Source organism: Taeniopygia guttata, chromosome 2 (genome assembly GCF_048771995.1).
Source record: "Taeniopygia guttata chromosome 2, bTaeGut7.mat, whole genome shotgun sequence".
NCBI classification, from domain to species: Eukaryota; Metazoa; Chordata; class Aves; order Passeriformes; family Estrildidae; genus Taeniopygia; species Taeniopygia guttata.
This window is the reverse complement of record NC_133026.1, coordinates 84,251,367-84,274,444: the sequence shown is the minus strand read 5'-3', so window position 1 is coordinate 84,274,444 and position 23,078 is coordinate 84,251,367.

Sequence of the window (23,078 nt, the reverse complement as noted above, 5' to 3'; positions counted from 1 at the left end):
AATGGACTATTTGTAAGGTGTCAGTGAAGGATACCTGAGTGTCAGTATAGCTCAAATTAGCTTTTTCTATGAGAATGATCTTTGTGTAGCTGGAACAGCAGCATTACTTGAACGCTGAGCTAAAATTATGTAGCACATTTTAAAATATTCAGGCCAAGTGACTTTGCACCACACACTCATGAAGGCATGTGGTTTATTGTAATTCAAAGAATTACAGTAAGAATTTCCAAATCATTTGGCAGAGAAGTGCATTGTAACTGTGCATAGCATGTAAAGTAGGAATACCTAAATAATATTCTGCTCCTACTGTGTTGCTACCTATTAAGGAGTAGTTTTATAAAGAACAAGCATATAATTTCAGATAATTTCTGACTCCTGAGAGTATTACAGACCTTTTGATTAATGCAAGTGACCTTTTTAATTTGATCCACAAGTAGGCACATAATAAACAATATAATACCACAGGTCCTAGAGACTAGAAAGGAGATACTTTGTCAACATGTAGAATCCAAACTCATCCAGGAGATGCTCAGACTTTTTCTTCATATCAGCTTATTCATTCCTGGACAGAATAATTTGACTTTGAGAATAAAAATAAGATTATCCAGAAGTTTATTTTTTGTTTGGTTGGTTTTGTTTTTATTATTTTCAAATATTTTAATCTTTCTTTCCAACCCAGCTTTCCTTCACAGGTCATGCTCTTGTGCTCTTGTCCAAAGAATAGGGTACAATTTTCTTGATTTTATACATGGCAGACAAAGTAGGAGGCTGAGAAATATCTCTGTTTTACTAATGTCATTGTACTGACCTTTTTCACAGTAAGAATTAGTAGCCTGAGAGAAGCTAATGTTGTTTTTAGCCAAATGCCTAAGGATCTTTATTTCATATATGCTTTATTCTAAGTTTTGCTTAATCAACAACAATTTAATGGTAACAGGGGAAAAAATATATCTGTATTATACAACAATTTACACAACTAAAGGTCCCAATTTTGAGACTGGAGGGTAATTTTCCATTCTCCTTTTTAAGAATAATTTCTAGTCAGCAATCAGGGCTGATCAGAAGTGGAGGGGGTGGGATAGTCATAGTTGCCTTTTTCTCCACCACTGTTTATTCTTCTCTTGTAAAATTGCTCACCTTAGTACATTAGGTTCACTTAAATCCTGACATTTTTTTATAGAAGAGAGAAAATAGTTTTCTCCAGGTCAGTTACTTGAAGTAGTAATTGGTTTTATAACAATTGGTTTTATAACAAAAAAGCTCTTGGGGTTTTGCATCATAGACTAATATGTATGAGGTACTGAGTGAAAGTTCCAAGAAACCATGTTTTACCATACAGTGGTATAAATATATGTTTATACCAGTCCCAAAAATACAATTTCAGCATATTCTCTTTAAAGGTTTGACTTGAAGATCAGTTTATGAATGTTCATTTCCTTAAGATTTTTTTCAAAGGAAGGACATGGAGTAACTTAATCACATAGTAAATTTTTGTTTATCAAGTCTATTAAAGATTTTCTTTGGTGATGGTGGTGAAGATCCAGACATCATCCATGCTCTACTGAAGATCCAAAAGAGGTTCTTCTGCAGTTTGGACTCTGTATTTTGGGTCTATTCTGCTCATTTTTGTGTTTAAATTGAAAAACCAATATACTTTCTTTCTTAAAATTACTAGTGCTTACAAAGATGTTTTTAACTCTCTATCCACCACTATGCACACATGCATAATTCCTGCTTAAATCCTACTTGGGTCAGTCTGCTGAGTAAGCATGCCTTGCTGGGGAAGGATGGAAATATGCAATGGACAAAGTCAGGATAAGTACAAGTGATCAAGATATTTGTGGCAAAGAGATTTTAGTCTACCAAGTTCTCTTTTTTCTCTTCCCAAGGAGCACCAGTTCAAGTAGCTGGAAGAATTTTTTCATCACTGTATTCTTTGAGTCGTTCCCAATGGTATTAGCCATTTGGGCATCTCTTAACACAGTATGTCTTATATATGCCCTATCTCTGCAAACATTGAAGTTTGCAGAATTTTTTTCCATTTAATAGATTCTAATCTGATATTCAACTATTAATTTCAGAATTTTAAATGTACTTAAAAATAATTCTCCTATACTAATACTAAAAACAGTCCATTTGCAGTTCAGGAGAGAGGCTCTAAAACTTTGCTGTTACTCAAAAACAATGTAATTCTATTGACCACTGTCAATAATTCACACAGTTGGGTCAGGAACTATGGTTGCAAAGGGCATTGAATTATGGATCTCTACTTTTCAAAGAACAATAAAATTTTGAAGCTGTTGGCCACGTGTGTCCAGAGAAGGGTGCTTAATTGACTTTGCACTGGTGAGTTAATGGGTGAAGGGCACAAGTGTACTTCTAAACTTTCACAGAGTAGGAAAAATCTTTAATGTCTCCCATTGTCCACGCAAATTTTGATACTTTGAATTCTCAAGAATAGGGTCATTCAGAAGAAAACAGAAAATTAGATGCCTCATGAAGCGAGAGTATGATACTACAAAGACAGAGGAGGGCTACAACTTGTGAATGGAGATTACTGGAGTAGAAATTAAATAATGGAAATAGCTATACTCATCTGCCATCTACCAAGGCCTTAACTGCACAGATGAGCATATCTGGAAAACAGTCACTTCTGGCAGGCACCTCTTGGTATTAAACTATGTGGAAAATTTTGATCCTATAGATGAATTCTCAGAGACTTTACATAAAGAAAACCAGAATAAAATAAGAATTATTTCAAACTTTGTACTGGAAAGAGAGCATTTAGAGACAAGGTGATACCCATTACAGAGGATAATGTGAAATCGACAGTTTAATTCTCAGGAAACTGAAAGAAATAAATTAAAAATAAATTTTTCATTTGAGAAAATATTCCATAGACATTTACCAAAATCTGTGAAGTTTTTATGGGATAAGAAATTGGTAGATAGCTACTGAGTACATATATTTGTACTAGTGAGTTTTTGGGACAGAGACAAAAATTTGCAGGTCTTTAATAAGCACATCTTTTCAGCAAGTCTCAGGATCCTTTTTGGATCTGCAGTGCAATTCTTTCATCCTAGGTAACACTTAAGTGTCAAAGTTATTTGTTTTTTTTTTTTTTTAATAGACCCTGACATGAAATTAACTGGCATATCCTAAAATATTTTGTTAAAAAAATTGATAGAAAATTTTAATAAATTAATAGCATTAAAAATAAGGAAGAGCAGATTGCTTTTAGAAGTTAGCAACAACTTTGCAAAAAACAGCAAATAAAACATGGGCATTTTCATGACCGCTTTTACAGAAAAATAAAGTCATTTGGAAATCCCAGAGATGATCCATAAGGAAGTGTGTGTCTACATGAGTATATGTATAATTGTACGTACTCACTAACCACTTCAAGAGAATATATGTAATTTGATAGTAGAAGTCACTTCACATACTTGTACAGACAGATCAGGTGGAAGAGGTGAGATTAGCCCTCTTCTACTTTGCAGGTTGTAGAGTGTTTCAAGAACCAGAGCTGCTGCCAGCATAATTTGTACAGGCCAGGTTGCTGTGCTGTTGCAGATGCTTTTCCTGGGTTGCCTGTGGGTAGTTCTGCAACCTGCAGCTGTCAAGGGTATTTGGAGCAGCCACAGACTTGCATGCCGTCATTTCCCACTGCACAAAGTGGACTGGAGCTTGCATGGAAATACCTTCAGTTTGGCTGCCTCTGGCTGGCATGCAAGTGTTTATAGACCTAGAAAAAGACGTGTGAATTTGCAAGTGTGTCTGTATGCAGATGAATGGGGTGGCAATCTCTTCTACAGAAGACCATCTCTCTCTAATTCATTACAACCTTCCACATTTTATAACAACCTCTTCCCATGGCATCAGAGATTTACTGGGTTGCAGAAGAGTACTGTGCTTGGGTTCATTCCCAATGTGGTCATGTAAAATTCACAATAGAGCAGCCTTGCTGGCTAAATAACCACACTTGTTGCATGGGTCCCAGGATGGGAGATGTGAGATGTGGGACCGTCTGCCAGGATGCACTCCTGTGCAGAGCCAATGTGGAGAGATTGCTCTCCCTACCAGAACAAATGCATCCCATCACTTCTATGGAGTAGGAAACAGGTCATTGTGATAACTTAATTGAACACTGCGTAATATATTTTTTTCCTTCTCATATTTCATAACCAAAGTGCTCTGGCATGAATTTTTCAGTATCAAAAACAAATGTACTCATTTTTCCTTTACTTGTGTTCTGTTTTTGAGAACAAAAATGAACATTAACTTATATGCTTCTATCAAGGTAAGTTATTTTATACCTACCTTTTCACGGAAAGCAAAATAAAGTTTTGTTCAGTTGCATTACTTTGTTTGGTTTTACTTTTCCTGGCCTTACAGTCTAAATGCTGTTAGGAAAAACTCTGGAAGCACTCCAAAGTCAACAAGACAGAAGATTCTGTGTGATAAATTATATGTTGTGGGCACAGAGAAATTTAATGTGGAAAGTAGATATTAATAGTTCTTTTTCTGTCAGAAAGTTGTTTGTGTGTAGGTATGTAAGCACATTTCTGGTATTTATCCCATTGATAATTTGCAATCAATGACAACGTGTACACATATTTATTTGGATAATCATCCCTGGTTTATTAATTTTTTCTCAAGCTAGACTTCACAAAATGCTCTGACGAACCTCAGTCTGCAAGTTACGCTGAAGTTCAATAGGATGTAGGCATCTAACTGGTTTAAGCAGCACTGAAAATACATGTGACACAAAGGTATGTTTAAATTAATATAAAGTGTAGGTACAGCAGAAATTCCAGTGTCAGTGAATGAAAGGTCACTTAAGGGCAGTTGTGCAGTGCAGAAAACCAATGCAAAGGAGTAGTATGCAATATAACCACAATCACTGTACTATTTTATTAAGGAGAAAAGTATCACAGCTATGACATCTGAAGAAGACCACAAAGACCCTTTCCTGAAGACTGTAATGAGAACAGGTTATGTTACTACTAAGTTCCACATTCTCATTACAAGTTTTTTAGTGAGAAAGGATTAATTTTCTACCATTTTCCATTCTCATTACTACTCAGTCAAGGGAATGAGATATCAGAAATTTAATGTCTAATTTATATTCAATGAATCATAGTAGTGAGCTGCACTCTTTTGACCTTTTCAATATTTTATACTTTGATTGGGTGGTCACTTGACTCCTGCATTGTTTATAGCCTTATTATAGTAGATATAGAAGAAAAAGCAGACTGGCTACCCAATCAAAACAAAAGAATAACAGAAAGGTCAATTTAATACCATACATATGTATCAGTTCAAGAATATAAACAGTATAAAACTTTGGATATCTTTTTTTCCGACAAGACCCCCAAGAATTAAGATTACTCTTCAGTGCGTGTGATCAGCCTTGCAACCATGAATGGGGAGTAGAAGAAAAGAGATATATTCTGTAGTGACTGGGGGTAACTTTTACTTCCTCTTTATCAAGAATATAAACAGTATAAAACTTTGGATATCTTTTTTTCCGACAAGACCCCCAAGAATTAAGATTACTCTTCAGTGCGTGTGATCAGCCTTGCAACCATGAATGGGGAGTAGAAGAAAAGAGATATATTCTGTAGTGACTGGGGGTAACTTTTACTTCCTCTTTAACCACTCACTTATACCCATGAACAGATTAAAGGGTAAAAATTAACAAAATACTTTGCCATATTTTATGTGTCCTTACCCTCACTTTGCAAAGGCCAGTGAGTGCAGAAGGAGCAAGATGATGAACAATCAGGTTCATCGTACTTCCAGTAACTAAAAATCTTTTAAACATTGTGAAATGTTTATGTGAAATATTTTAATATATTTTTTCAAAACTTGTCATGTAAAAGTGAGATGGTATAAAGGCCAGCCAGGAAATTTTAAATCTGTGCAAAATTGAACAATAATATTAGACTGTTAACGAAAAAAAAAAATTCACAAACAAAATTACCAAGCCAATATGATATATTTCAGTGCATCATTTGAAGTTACTAAGCTACCAGAACTTTGGAATCCAACATCCTCTGAAGTGTATACTTTAAAAATTAAAAACAAAATCACACACAAAGAAAACTCTTAATGTATTATTTTATTTCAAATTTTTTTCAGTCTGAAGATTAAAAAAACCCACAACCATATCAAAAATAAAACCAAAAAAACACCCAAACAAATAAAAAGAAAACAACAAAAAAACTCACCAATACCTACAACCTGCAAAGAGCTGTATCTTGAAAATATGATATCTAATTTGTCCCTTGTTGATAGAGGATTGAGTACAAATTTATGGATGAAGATATATTATGCCATGACTTAACTTGGAGTCCCTTGCAGAAGTCATGAAACTTAAAATTTCTGGTAGTAAAACATTTAAGAAAGAAAGAGGTAGCTAAAAAATAAAAAAACATTCAATTATTTTCATATGCAGCTTTCAATCTACTTGTTTTAATTAACAGAGCCTGTTAACAGAGATTAGATAATTATTCTTTTAAACCTGACTAAATAATTAGCTTATGTCAAACAAATAGCACTTCATTACTGGAAAGAAATATAATAGATGTTCTGCAACTCTCAATATAATAAACATACTATTCATTCCTTAACTATTAATTCTCAAAACTCATGTTCAACTGTCAGTAATAATTAATTTACCATACCATACATGTCTTACTAAATGTAAATTAAATCCAGTTTGAGACCCATTGTTTAAAGCATTACTCAAAATGTCATCACTGGACTCCCCCAAAAGAAACATCATTTAATACAGTTTGTGAGGCCAGAGGGAGAAATAACAGTTTGGGTAATGAGGACACTATCAGACTTGTGCCATTTTAACTGAAAGAAAAATTAATATATGAGATCCTAACAAGACAGATAAGAGAGAAGGAAGTAACAAAAGTAATAATGTGAATACTGAAGGAACACTTCACCTTAAATGAGCCCAGGCAAATATATTTTATCTTCAATGATATCAAACTGAAATGCAAGAATTAAAAGATATGTGCCTACCTTGGTAAAAGCAAACCATAATTAATTACTGCAGACTGTGGTGAAGTCACCATTCCAAATAATACATTATTATGTCCCTCACTGATATAGCCAGTGCAGCTTTAAGGATCAGATAATTAATTCAAATTCTAGAAAAGTGTTACTCTACAAGTATCCACGTAGTAAACCAAAATACTTTGCACCAAACATTGTGAAAGAATTTCAGAGGGAGAGCATATAGGATGGAGCAGCTGCAAACAAAAACTTGTTGGTCAAGTGGTAAAAAAAAATTAGAAAAACAGGTCCAAGTATCACTCAGAAATTATGATCTGCTAAAGCTTGTCAAGAAATTCCAAAATAAGAAAGCTGACTTTCCTGAGTAGTTGTTTGCCTTGACATCATAGAAAACTCTTATAATTAAGCTGCAGTGATGTTTCCAATAGATGGGTGAAGTAAATTTAGGATATAGTATTCACTATAAATTAAATGGGAACATTTTTAGCAGAATCCTTGCATATGCTTACTGCAGGTTAATATTGGAGCCAACTATAGGTATTTTTGCTCTGAAAAACTTCTGTATTTAGAACATGACAACTACAGCATGCTGTTTTTTAATTTTTTCTCATGAAATTACTTCTGTTTTAGGAACTGTATTTCTCTGATCTGACCCTTTTGTTGACAAGACTGAACAATACGTGGTTACTGTAAAAGAACAGATACCTTTTGATAGTACATACATGTTTTGAAACATTCTCTTTTACTTGACAAAGTATGCAGTAAAATGTGATGAATCAACAATTAATTATCTAGGATAACTGAGAATATTCTGAAGGGAGATTACGCTAGATGTGGTATTTAGTCAGTCCATTAATCATTATATGCATGTTTCCTAGCACAGGTGCATTGGATTTATGCCTAGTTAACCACTTGGTTTGTCATCTTGTACTTAGCAGTATCAATAATGTGTGTAGATATATACAATATATGCAGACATATATAATTTATGTAGAAATGTATAAACACAATGTATAATCACTTATAGCTAGAGACATAAAATCATAGAAACATTTAGTTTAAAAAAGACTTTTAAGATCATCATGTCTACGTGTAAATAAATTTATGATGAAATTGTTTTTTATTAAAAATTAAACATTGTTCAGAAGTTGCTACATTAAAAAACAAAACAAAACAAAACAAAAAATTATTTATCTTCATTCTGTTGACTCTCACACTTGTGTTTCGTTAATTTTCTTCTTAAACTTCACTTTCCTCTGATGGCAATGGTAGTTAAAGCCTCTTTGGGCCTTGTAAGGCTGATTCATATCAAATATGTTTCCAAAGGGTCTAAGCCAGTTAAAAATCCCATGGTCATAAATTAACTAGGCATTTGAGTCAATAACCCTTAGGGTAGTCTTGCAATCACAGATGAGCCAATTTTAAATTTACTAGCTCAGGTACTGGTAGCAATCTAGTTTTGGCACCACTGAGTTTATTGCATCCTGTATTAAGTCAAATATTCCCCTGAGGATTTGAGCTTAAAAACATATTTCAGTTTTGGAACATGGGACCAACTTGGGCTTCTAAATCACTTGGGTGTCTTCATGAATTTTAGTCTTTATCCCTAGGCAAACTACTTTTTCTACTTTGTGGTGGTGGGTCATCAACAATATATTTTATATGGAGGCTTTCTGTTCATAGTATCTTTCAGAGCAATTATATAGCATCATGGGGTGAACACATCTGCTTCTACTTTCTGGAAGTGAAATTTTGCCAAGGACTCTAGTGGGGCCTCTGTGAAAATATTTGCTTCTTTGTGCTTTTGTGCCATACTGTGAAAGTTAGGAAAATAGAGTAAACATTCTTTATCTCCCAGCTAGACCCTTACCCTCTGGTACCACTATACTTTGTAAAGTGTTATTTTAGTGTGTATAGAGGTCAAAGATAAAATGTTTTATTTGATCCAAAGTAATTCAGTATTCAATTGGTCTCCAGTGATCAGAAAGTAGCATGCAGAGTAGGAAGTAAAATACATTCCTTTAGGTCTTCCTCAGAAATATACACCTGTCATTGAACTGGCCGTTTTGAAGATTTCAATTTTGTTTACACATAAAATCACATTTATGTAGTTTAATATTATTTTATTTTTAGACAGTAAATATCTTAGCTCATATTACAAGGAAGATGTAATGCCAGAAGAAAGGACAGTACAACAGATTAAAGGTGACCAGCTCTTGAAGTCTGAAAGACCAAGTTCTGATGAGCTCCTAAAAGATGGACCCTTTCTTCTACTAGCAATTGACCCAAAACAGCATTCAGAATCACAGAAATGGGAAGAGATCCACAAAGATCATCGAGTTCCAGCTCCTGGCCCTGCACAGCACTATCCCCAGGGGTAACACCATGCGCATGTTACTGTTGTCCACATGCGTCTTGAACTCTGTCAGGCTGGTGCTGTGACCACTTCCCCAGGGATCCTGTTCCAGTGCCCATACACTGTCTGGGTGAAAAACCTTTCTCTAATATCCAATCCAACCCTTCCCTGTCTCAGCCCCAGGCCATTTCCTTGGGTCCTGTCACTGGTCACCAGAGAAAGGAGATCAGAATCTGCCCCTCCTCTTTCCCTCATGAGGAAGTTGCAGACTGCAATGAGGGCTGTCCTCAGTCTCCTCTTCCCAAGGCTGAACAGACCAAGTGAACTCAGCTGCTCCTCATTCGGCTTCCCCTCAAGACCCTTCAGCATCCTCATAAACCCTCCTTTGGATGCTCTCTAACAGTTTAATGTCTTTTTTATATTTTGGCACCCAAAAACACACAGAGGACTTGAGATGAAGCTGTCCCACCCAGAGCAGAGCAGGAAAATCCCCTCCCTTGCCCAGCTGGTGATGCTGTACCTGATGCCCCCCAGGACACTCCTGACCCTCCTGGCTGCCAGGGCACTGCTGGCTCATGTTCAACTTGCCACTAACCAGGATCCTCAGGCGCCTTTCTGTAGCGCTGCTTTCCAGCATCTCATTCCCCAGTGTGTACGTTCATCGAGGCTTGCCCCATGCAAGGTGTAGAATCCAGCACTTGTCCTTGTTAAACTTCATATTTGCTCTTGGTCTGCAGCTGAAACAAAATTTCCATGCCCTTTCAACAGCATGCTATCTCATAAATCTCTTAGCTCTGTAGCCCTATATAAAACTCTGGTCTGCTTTCAATTACTCTTTTTTACAATGTCCTTTGTATCTTTATCTGCTCAATTTGAAACAGTCTTTAATACAGGAACAAGAAAAAAAAATTCTTTACCCATGACCTGTCAAGAAATGCCTCAAAAATACTGCAATTGACCAATCAACAGAAAAAAACAAACAAACAAAAACCACAAAACAAGTAAAAAAACCTTGTAAAACACAAACAACTCAGCTCCAGAATGGCAAAGATAAAATTCATTTGCATCAACAATAGAATTTTTTTCTTGCATCTCCACCTTCTTTTACTGGACCTTCACCCCTTCCTTCTGCCAACTCTGCTTTTCATAAACTCTGTTTTCTGGAATAAACAGAATGAGTGAATCTCAGCTTTAAATGTTTTAAAATCAATTTCTCTATTTAATATTTTGAGAATAATTTCAGAACATGAGTTCATGCTTTGAAAAAGAAGATAACAGAAATTTGATAATAAGCCATGCTTTAAAAATATCTATCTTCTTTTTCTCTAAAGTTACAATTTTTGACTTTGTAATTTTTGGACAATGAAATTTATTACTTTTTAACTCTTTTTGTGGTGTGTTCACCCTTTCTTTCTCCATTCATCTGTTTTAGCCATTTTAGCTTTTAGAATAGCATTCTGACTTGCCAAGCCATATGCCATTTGTCTCTCTCCCCTGATATTTTCATCAACCCCTCAAAGTGGTTGACATCTAAAGTGGCAGAAGGCACATAAAAAAATAGGTCTAACAGGTAGACAAGCTGTTATCTTATGTTAGGGAAAATATATTTTCTGCATCTCAGTTCTGCTGAATCAAATTGTTTAAACATTAATTTTAATGAAAGCTTCATCCTGCTACTCCATTATTCTAACTCCATTTCTTCTAAGTATTCCTATATACTTCTCTTCCTCAATGTCTTTAAGAAATGACTTGGCTGTATGATGTGGCTATGATACTGTCTGCAATGTTTCATGGACAGTTTTGTTCTATGACTCCTCAGTTCCAGTTTCATCTTTGGAAGACTGGTTTGTAGGAATACCATGCCTCTTAATGACCTCCAAAGCTTTTTTGAAGTTTCTATGATGAATCATTTTGTGAATCACATGGAAAAAAATAGTCAAACTTATACAAACTGAAAAAGTTATGTCTTTGTTCAATGTTGCCTTTGAAACAAAATAGATACAGATGCAGAGAATAGGTACATCATCAAATGGACACTGGGTCTAAAAATATTTCTTTCAATTAGGTATATTTTTTAATCAGGTACATTTTACAGAAATTTAGATGGGTATATTACATCCATAGAAGTAACTCCTGGCATATTTTTTGAACAGAGAACAGGGAATCTCAGGTGATGAGTGAACAGTTCTCTTGCAATTGGTTTTTGTAATGACAGCAGCAAGATAGTAAAGATTTGTCACACCAAAAATTATTCATTTGAGATTAGCATTGGTCCCTTAGTGTTGTTTGATCTGAAAATATGCATTTCCAATAAATTCTCTTCAGACAAATGCAAAATTCAATTTACATAAGCTATCAAGTCATTCACATGTCCAGTAATAAACCTGGGCCTTCAATACAAGAATATATACAATATTGTCTATTTTATATACAATTAACAACCTTCAGTGCTATAAGGTTTTCTTACTATGTCTTCAGTCCCAGTTCTGATATTGCTATGCATGGAACATAACATTAGATATATGGACAAGTTCTTGAATCAGCTCTGTGTTATTCATGAAGGGATCCTAGAGAAGACTGAATTTTTGGTGTTCCTGAAAGACTGGGGAAGGGAAAATGAGTTCTGATATACAAGGTAAAGTAGAAAGAATATGGGGCAGAGCATGGTAAAAGGTTAGGGTACTATTTTTACTGCAGCTGTTGGGTATAGAAGCAATCTTGGACCTCCTTTTCATCTTAGAGACCACTACTCATTGCTGCAGGCGCATCATGATTTATGCCTTTCTCTCTTGTCACCTGGACAAAAAGAGCTTTACATTCTGTTCAAAATGAAGTAGTGTTTGGTCACTACCCCAAGTCTTGCAGCCCCAGGAAAGGGTTTGGAATATTTGGTTCTCCAAAAACTTGTCTTCCTTGGGAGCATCAAGTAATCTCCTGTTCTCATGATCCTGACCCATCAGCTCTACAAATATATCAAATGGATTGTCTTGTCTTTAGCTGCCAACAAGGAGGTATATGCTACTTGGAAAACAAACATTAAAGAGTAAAATTTCCCAAAGGACAGGGATTCCATTTTTTGTCCAGTTGTGACATTTTCTCAAGTAAGCTATCTTGGGAGTATGCTAAGATTGGTTCATGTAACATCTCCCTTACCTGAAATAGCATTTGTCAAAGGTGAAAATCTTTCAGGATTTATGTTACTTTTTACCCATATTGAAAATTATTAATCAATATAATGTCATGTGATTTTCATGTGTGAATAATGTCCAGATTCACCATCATTAGAATAATAATTCTGAAAGAAAAAAAGACAGGGATCAAGCTGCTGCTTATTTTCAGGAGGATTGGGTAAAGTGGAGAACATTAATGTGGAAACATTAGGAGAATGAAGAACTAGGAATACATGGCAAGAAAAAAGCAGAGAGTAGAGATGGGGTAAAAGGCTATTAAGATTTTGATGAGCAAAAAGGTGAGGGAGACATCCAGCAGAATGTCAGTGTTTCACTGGCTCTGTTTAACTGCGCTTGGAAGCTTCTCGGCTCTTCAAGGAGTACACAATACCCTTGAGTATAAATTATATAAGAAACTCCAGAGACCAGATAGTCTGGAGATGAAGCTGACTATTCATTTATTCTTTTTCATTTAAAAATGTGAATATGAGTATCCATTAAAAATAAGTGTGAATAAGCTAGTCATAACTTCATACTTGGGTCTCTGACTGCAAAATTGAAACTGACTGCTTACTTAGTCCTAAATTTACTTAAGCTCTGGATAAACCACAATCATCAGAACAGCACAATAACTGAGTGTATAAAAAAGTACACATGGAATCCAGTGGAAATGGTGCACACACGCACACACAGACACACGCATTTTGTATTCAAACACCAGGACTGCAGGACTGACATTTGACTGGAAGGAATATGAGGAGTCAGTACATTGCTCAGTAGTTCCCATCCCAGTTGCATTCCTACAGATTTTACACTGGAAAAAATCCACAAAAAAACCAAAAACAGATAGAACCAACATAATTCAAACCAAACAAAAAACCTACTGGGATATGTTCAAAGCAAATCATCCTCATCTTCAAAGAAAGATCACTGTGCAGTATAAATTCTAGTAAAAGAGGTCTAAATGTCAGAGGAAGAAGATGTCATAGAATTTTGTGGTGGCATATTTTTTTATCATCACAAGAGCAATAATTGATTGAACAGAAACACTAGAAAAGTAGCACTTTGATCCAAATATCTTTGAACATGGAGAAAGTTTTTACTGGATCTGATTATTTTTGCAGCCTGTAATTCACACTGGACTCCTTGCAGAAGTGTCTTCCTGCTTTTTAAGTGAGGCATGAGTCCTTGCAGGAATCCCGGTTGCAATTAACTAGCTGAGACAGCTGAGCAAGGAAGGCATTTAACTGCTCTTTCTGACCCATTATTCTAAAGTAATTTAAATCAAATATATCTTCAGGTACACATTAGAGCAGCCATTAAGTAACCTTAAGTTGAAGGAACTGTCACATCTCAAGGACAAAGAGCATCATCTGTGTTTGATTTTTACAGTATCATTTAGCTGCCCTGAAAGGGTGACACAGCAATTGATTATGCATTTGGAAGCACCTTCTTCTAAATAACATTTAAGAACAAAGATCTTCATTTCACTTTACCATGGCATAGATCATGACAAGGTCAGGACCGTTAGAAATGATTTCCAATTGCTTTTTTTTCACCGATCACAAAATAACACAAATGTAAAGCAAGATCTGAACCTCATAGAATTAAAGTAATGAGTTATTTTCTCTGTCATAGGTTTTGGTAGCTCAAAGAAACTGCGATCCATTAATTCCAAATCTCTAAATGCTTTTAAACAAACTACTGCAACTGAATGCTGCTTTTTAAACTATTAAAAACTGGATCTGGATCTGGATCCGGAGGTCTTTTAATCCTTTGACCATCCCACTGCTTCACTCATAGCAATCTCCAAAATGCCATTCATTGATGAGAAAACTTAGCTGGTCTGCTTCTAAACTTTGGGGTGATGACAAATAAGCTTTCCAAAACTATTGACAAGCATATAGATTATCCATTTGAATTACCTGTATCTTAAAAGCCGTGTCACCAGGAATTAACTCATCAAATTAATTTCCAGTTGCCAGGTGATGGTTCATTGACAATATCTGGTTAACGTCACAGTCTGGTTTTTTGAAAGATACAAGGCTTCTCAAGAGAATAAAATACAGTGGTCTTGAAGAAAGAAGCAGAATAAATCACTCAAATGATACCATGCTTCTCTATTTTTCTATTCCAGGGAATGCTGAATTAAGTGCTCTCTTCTGTGCTCTCAAAATTGCAGTTTTCACAAAGACAGTTTGGAATCAGTAAATATCTAGATGACAGAACTAGCTTATTCAAGTTTCCTTTTGGGTATTCACATCAATATGCATTTAGAAGTGAGACTGATTACTGCATTCTGTGCTGTTTCTTTTTTCTGTGCCTTCCCAGATTTTGTTCTCTGCAGTGCTAGGAAGATGAAAAGCATTATTTTAGTTCAATCAGAACTCAAATATCATCTGATTTTGACCTTAATGCCCTCCTTCATATCTGCTGGCAACATATAGTAGAGATGGAAACATGACAAGAAACCATGGTTAATCATAATGAGTAATATTCCTCAACTCTTGTATAGATTGCTATCTTACTTTTTCATTAACAGCTACTCATAGGACCAAAGATGGATTATCTTAGTCACAGCAAGATATTCATTGAACCCACAGTTTCAAGAGACCAAGACAAGAATAAATGGTCTGCAGCTAGAGAACTGAGGTTCCAACAGCAGTGAACTTACATCTTTTATGATGTACAGTATCGCTCCATCTCCCATGTTCTGTCCTATGGACGTTTTCCTCAAGTAAAAGAGGCATGGGTAAGTGTGATTACACCCTCCTTTTACACCATAAATATTAAGCTCACTTGTCCCTTTGTCTGGACAAGGAATTAAAAAGAGCCAGTCAAGGATGACAGCATGGAGGGTATGGAACAAAGCAGGATAGTGTTTGAACCCAGACTTCCAGTGAGGGAGCTTTAATCTGTCAGACTGATCCCAGCTGACTTGCAGCATGTAGCTGACCAAACTAACGCATCTAACTTGGAAACATTGTATGACAGACAGAAAAGACATTTGCCAGTGACTTATACGATGTCTGATTGATTACTGGCTATTGGAGCAATTTGGAAGACTGCCTTTGCTGTGGATGTAACTATAGCCTGTAAATTTTTCTTGCCATGGAACTTCCTGTGGGTTCATTGCCCATTGTTAGGTTCTTGTCTTCTCTGTCCCTTCAGATTTGTCCCTTCAGATCTTCAAGCCATATAAACTGTTCCTATTTCTGTCATTACCCAAACCTACAAATGTGAGCAGTTCCTCTGGTGTGGAAAGTGGTCAAACATTTGTGTTATGTAGGTAATGTCATGAAATGTGGTCTTTGATTATTTAAATAGAAGATTCTCTGGTTCTTTAACCCTAAAGGTCTGGGTAGCACTGCCTCACATTAAATTTAATTTAAAATATCTTTGGCCATTTTCAAAGCAAAATTAAAGACAACTTCCCTCTTTCCTTCTCCTGAAGCTATTTAGAGAAAAAATTCTCAACCATTACAAATTGCTACATCAGTTTAGAATTGTAACTAATATTTATGGAGAAGATAATGCTCCATAAATGAAAACTGAATATTAATGAGTAGACTTCCCTTTTTTTTGTAGACATCCCTTTTAAAAAATTTCCAGATGTCTTCAGGACAAATTTTCATTGATTTTTCAATGTATTGTATTAAGGTAAGACATCAATTACAGGGAAAAATAAATTGAAAATGACAGATAGAAAAATAATGTAAACCTGTTTTAAATGTGCCAAAAAGTAATATTTATATTGTTTAGTCCTTAACATTATAGAAGAAAATGAAACAAAGAAATTTCTTTAAAAGCTTAGGCTATAAGATGGTATGCAAAACAAACGTATACACAGGCAAAAAAATTCCACACTGATGTTATGCTATAGATCAATTTCTGTTTTGCACTCTGTTCAGCCACACTGAAAAATGTCCCCTTGTCTTTGAATACTTTCAGAAAGATTTGGACTCTTTCAGAATTCAGGCTCATTAAGGAAAAAAAGCAAAAAGCAAAAACAAACAAACAAAAACCCCTAAAACAAAACAAACCCACAAAACCCCCAAACAATCAAAAACAAATAAACAAACAAAACCACAAAAAACAAGCAACCACCAAAAAACCCCCACAAACACCTAAACCAAACAAAAAAAAACTTACAACAGAAGAGATCTGGAAGTAAATTTAAGGTTCTCAAGTGATCACTATACTTGGTGGCACTAGTAGAGGGTATTTTCATGCCAATTCAGGAGAACTTTTTCAAAGAGCTCAGCAATATTTTTGAGCTCAACATCTAGGTCTGTATGAATAGATAGCACCAGAGGATGTTGCTGGGCCCTAGAAGATGTGATCTGTCTTGCAATAATGCTACCCAGCACATCAGAGGCTGATGACAACTTGGATGTCCAGACAATTCCTGAGTAAGTTTCTCAAGCACCACCAGGGAGTCTGTCTGCTCCGTTGTTCAGGGCTCTGTGTCTTACTAGCAGAGGGTCAGGCCACCCAGCCATCCTGCTAATGTTTGAGAAAACTTCATAGTTATAACTAATCTTGCTGATAAGTATTGTTCCATATTAACTGTATCAGGTGAAAAGTCCCTATGAAAGTTTGGAGCAAAGCTTTTCTTGAACATCAAAACACTTTTACAAAACATTGGCCAAAGTGGGTATTTTGATAAACTGCAGGAACATGTTCTTTCAATCTATTGTAATTTATGGTCTACCAATTTTTAATGTAGACAGAGAATCCTAAGCTGATTTTTTTTTTGGTAAAAAAAATGCTTCAATCACCATGCAGTCAGGACCAAAAAAATACAGTTTCCGTCAACATTTTTCATGAGGGATGGGTGTATCCTCAGCTGAACAAATTGTGTATCTTAGCTGAAATAAAGTTTTTCAGGGGAACTTTCTCTCTCACCTGGAAGTGGAAATAGGTATTGGCCATGGGTTGTTCCTGCTGTCAATGATAATTGGAAACTTGATGGTAGATGACAGGAACAATTTGTTAAGAGCTCCAGCTAACTCCTCTCACAGTTTAAAAATATCTGTTGGGATTGGTTGCTAGATGAACAGGCATCTCTGAAGAACAGATGGAACTGAAAAATCATAGTTCAATAAAACATGCCAGAGGTGGAGCTAATCTCTTTTTGAGCCTCTGTTAATGAGTGTAGGTGGGGATTGTTTTCCTAGTCTGGAATGGTTTATGGCAATGTGAAATTTCTATGCATACATAGTGAACCCTCCTTCCCCTTGTAGTCCCAAGGTTTCTGCTGGAACATGTGTCATCACATACAGTATGATTGCTAATATAGTGGAAGGTGGTATAATATAACAGTTTGATGTTATATTCTTGTGTATTAGCAAAATACATTGAACCTGTTTGAGAATACTTAGTTTTGAATTGCTTTAAGAAATTTACTATCCTAATAACTAGGATAGTAGAGAAAGGCTAACTTCAATCTTTCACGAGGGTCAAATTAAGATTCTAAATCTGTTTTTTTTTCAATAGGATCCAAAAGTACATTGCATCTCAAATAAGAAACAAGCAAGTACCCCAGCAGAATCAACAAGTGACTAGGTAGTAGTATGAATCCCTCCTATCTGTTGCTCATAAACGTTAGTAAATTATATTCAGCTCTCTGGCTTTTTGTTAAAGTGAACTCAGAGCTGCCAAAAGATTACTCTAGCTAAGGGTGATTCAGCCTTTCGGAAAAGGGTGAATATGAACAAATTATAATCAAAAAAAAAGGTCTGAAGTTTCCTAAGTTAGATCTGTTAAATCTTTCCATCAAAATATTAAGGCAAATCAGGTAAGGCAAAGATAATCTTAAAAGCAGATCACAAATAAAAGAAGTTATCAAGCAACTTCATGAACAATTTAAGCATCACATTTGTAGGGATCATTGGTATTAGAAATTCAACTGTATGAATTGTAAATAACCTTTGTCTTTGTGAGAGGTTTTTTTTATTTTGATGTAGATGTTTTGGAAAGTTTCCACTTACAGTAAGTCCAGGATATTCATAAACATCTCCACACCTATAGTCAGATGAATTTCTTAAGCAATTCTGGTCCCTGCATCATTTTTTATAGCTGTTTAAACATTTTAAGATCAAACAGGGTTATGAATACACAGCAGAAAATGAACTGGCTTGCTGAAAAGCAAAGTTTTATTAGGAATTCAAATAACAAGTTTTGAAAGAGATCAGGATTTTATCCAGTCTAATATTGTACTTTAGTATTCTTTAAAGTAGGGACTGAATTGTAAATTTCCGGTTTTACTGGAAGAAGGAGAGGAGAGGAGAGGAGAGGAGAGGAGAGGAGAGGAGAGGAGAGGAGAGGAGAGGAGAGGAGAGGAGAGGAGAGGAGAGGAGAGGAGAGGAGAGGAGAGGAGAGGAGAGGAGAGGAGAGGAGAGGAGAGGAGAGGAGAGGAGAGGAGAGGAGAGGAGAGGAGAGGAGAGGAGAGGAGAGGAGAGGAGAGGAGAGGAGAGGAGAGGAGAGGAGAGGAGAGGAGAGGAGAGGAGAGGAGAGGAGAGGAGAGGAGAGGAGAGGAGAGGAGAGGAGAGGAGAGGAGAGGAGAGGAGAGGAGAGGAGAGGAGAGGAGAGGAGAGGAGAGGAGAGGAGAGGAGAGGAGAGGAGAGGAGAGGAGAGGAGAGGAGAGGAGAGGAGAGGAGAGGAGAGGAGAGGAGAGGAGAGGAGAGGAGAGGAGAGGAGAGGAGAGGAGAGGAGAGGAGAGGAGAGGAGAGGAGAGGAGAGGAGAGGAGAGGAGAGGAGAGGAGAGGAGAGGAGAGGAGAGGAGAGGAGAGGAGAGGAGAGGAGAGGAGAGGAGAGGAGAGGAGAGGAGAGGAGAGGAGAGGAGAGGAGAGGAGAGGAGAGGAGAGGAGAGGAGAGGAGAGGAGAGGAGAGGAGAGGAGAGGAGAGGAGAGGAGAGGAGAGGAGAGGATTTTAGTTTGAAGGATCCTACAACAATTATCTAAATCCAACTGCCTGACCAGCTCAGGGTTGATCAAAAACTAAAGTATGCTATTAAAGGCACTGCCCCCAAAACCTCTTGAATACTTATTGGTTTGGGGCCCACTTCTCTAGGTATCTTGTTCCCTTGTTTGACCACACTTTTGTGGTTGCCTAACAGTTCAGGGTTAAGCTAAAAAAAACCTGTTATCACAATCTGCTTCTGTTGTGGTCTCTTGCATAATGGGACATTAAGACATGACGCCCCATAATGCTGGTGGAGACACTAATGGCTTTAAAGGTGTCTGAAGAAATGCCTACATGCCTCATACCTTCAAAATAATGATATCACCATATTAGCCAGTGAACTTTCTTTTATAGGGTAACAGAGATTCTCACTCCATAGATTTTCCCTTCATCAAGAAACAGTCTTTTGTATTACACTTCCTTTGCTTTTACAGTCCCATCGAAATCATATTGTGCACTTTGCCCATCAAACAAGCTACCTATCCATCCTGCTGCACTGAGACTTACTGACCTCTATGAGCTTCGTGTTAAGAAACTGGTATGACTTCTACATCATTTAAACACATTAAATTTTTAACACTTAACATCTTCTTAATTCTTGAAATTATGTTTCACAATTTTTTAAATGTGATTTTGAATGTCAAAGTGTTGAGTTTAACTAATGTTGGTTAATAATGTACTAACTCTCAACATATGTCTATTCCTTAGCTAGTCTGGTTATCTGTATGCTGGAATACCTAATTATCTTAATCTTCTGTCTATTAATTTTTGCTCTCAATCTCTTCATGTCCCAACAATGCCTTTCCTTCCACGTCAAAAGGGAGAAAAGTGGAAAAATTAAGGCCAGCCATAATTTGCCTTTGGCTGTTATTGTAGTATTTGTTAATAATATTTCAGCAGCCATTCTGAATGAGAATTCTGATGAAGAATTATATTGTTAATCCATTTTGGGATTTCATTCAGCTATCAATCAAAGAATCATTTAATGCAGATCATGTGACATTTGAATGACACATAAATACAAATGTGAAAATGGAAAAACTTGCCAGGTAATTATTAGGATTCTCTCCTCTTTCCCTCTTGAATGAAAAAAAAAATGTAACCCTGATACAGAAGTGCAACTTAATAAATAAAGACTTTTGAAATCAACTAAGAGTCTTTGTGGCTACAGCAGCCTAACTACAGAATCAGGCTGACAATTAGTAAGGGATTCTACTATAAAACCAGACAGCAGCTTCTTCATGGAAAATGGGATATACCAGAATTTGTTAAAACCCTATCACTGCAAATTAATAACCTGGTGTACCTCTAAGGCATAAAAGTGTAAGATTTGTAATGATAAGATTAATCAGGTAAAATTATTGATAACATAGATGAAAATTAAATTAGAGAAAATAATTTCTGTATTGCTTAGGTGTTCTCAACTTGGGGCTTTTGTTTAGCAGATGTCTATTTTGAACAGAAAACAAAACAAATAAAAACCTCAAAGCCACTTATAAAAAGAAGTAAAGACGAAATTGAGGAAATGCCTGTTGTGGTTTGGTACTAATTATTCACAGATACTGAAGTTTCATAGACTCACAGAATCACAGAATGGCCTGAGTTGTAAGGGACATTAAAGGCATTTAAGTTCCAACCTCCCCTCCATGGGTAGGTACACCTTTCACTAGAGTGTGTTGCTCAAAGCACATCCAACCTGGTCTTGAAGATTTCCAGGGTATTTGCAACATATCTGAACAGCATCTTATTTTTCAGTCAAAATAATGTGAATTTCTAACGGGGAAATATTATTTCTTATTATCTCTTGTTATTTATTGTCAGCAAAATGACAAATGAGGTTATGAGCAAAAATGACAAATGAGATTATGAGCAAAATCTGTGGATGACATCTTCTTGAAATTGTATCTTTTTTTTGTCACAAGTAGTTTTATGTTAAACTTGTTGCTGTGGACCGCACACCTTCGCATCCAATTTCTCTTTTCCTCAATTTTAATGAATAATATTGATTTTATATTTTTTTTTTCTGAATACATAATGAAATATCTTTTTTTGCCCATGAAGAATTTGTTCAAAGTTAATTTATGAGAGGCTCCCACATTTTTTTTTTATTTTCAGAAAAGTTGAAATATTAATTTCTTATTGAAATGTACATTTGTTTTACTGAATAATTAATACTATTACCTTTCCTCCAAAACTACACATGCGGGGGGTTTAAAATTCTATAAATACTCATTTACAGCTCATTTCCACAATAGCTGGAATGTATCAAATGAGATTACTATCCCTCATTTTATTGTCTCTACCAAAAAACTTTCTGTCTTTGACTTTAATTTAATGCTCAGATTTGTTGGGTTTTGGAGGTTTTAGTTGCTTGGTTGGCTGAAAATTTTGATAGTTTTTTTTTGTTTTGTTTTGTTTTTTTTTTTTTGTATGATTGTTTGATTGGTTCTTTCTATAGCATAGCCTGCATTTAAAATTCTGATACAAAATTTTGATTCGGAAGTGTTTGAGAAAACTTCATAGTTATAACTAATCTTGCTGATAAGTATTGTTCCATTAACTGTATCAGGGATCATGAAAGAATGTTTGGGCTGTCCAAAACATGTAGGAAAACCAAGCTTTTCTGACATCAGTAGAGCTTTTATAGGTTTATATCAACAGAAGATTGATTAGGAAGGTGATATTTTTGATTGAAAACTTGCCTTGGACTAGATTTATTGTCTGCATCCTTTACTTTCTATGCACCCACATCTCTGTGTGCTGTTCATAGATTTTTCTTTTGTTTTGTATAGATTTTCTTACATCCATTATTATAGGATAGGTAGTATTGAAGGTTTCTGAGACTGCAGAATCACATGTGCCCAGTACAATCATCTACTTATGAAATTTAGCAGAGAATAAAAATTTAACTGGAAATAAGGTTTTTAAAAAGTAAATATTTTTTGTTTCCTATACAGGATTTGTTTTCTCTGTTAATATGCTATCTCTTTAGGCTTGTACATAAAATACTTTGTGAACAGAATATCTGTTTGTCTGTTTGTGTTGTATATAATCACTGAAAACAATTTTCGTTATTTATTTCCATTAATTCTGCATAGTTTCCTGAGTACCAATGAAAGCACATGTAAAAGGGAACAAAGTGTATGCCATGAATTGCTGAATTGCTCAGGATTAATTCAAAATCTAACTTGTTAACTGCACATTAGATCCAGGAACAATTAAGAGGTACAGCTTCAAGGTAGCATTTTCACAGTGACTTCTCAGAGCAAAATGCACATGAAGTAAAGCAATCCAACTCTGATTTTAGAATTGCTTGTAAGCCTGCCTATGAGTGCAGAAAACTATAATATTGATCTTTTACTATTCTGCCTGATTGCACCAGCAGTCTACACTGCTTGTGTGTCTTTCACATAACCATTGCAAAATATAGACTAAATGGAAAATCTAAACTGATCCCTGTATTATACATGGAATGGATAACTATGTAGGTATAGAAATTTCCTACTCTTGAGCTATTTTCAGATGGTTATGGTTTTGTAAAGCCCTAATCT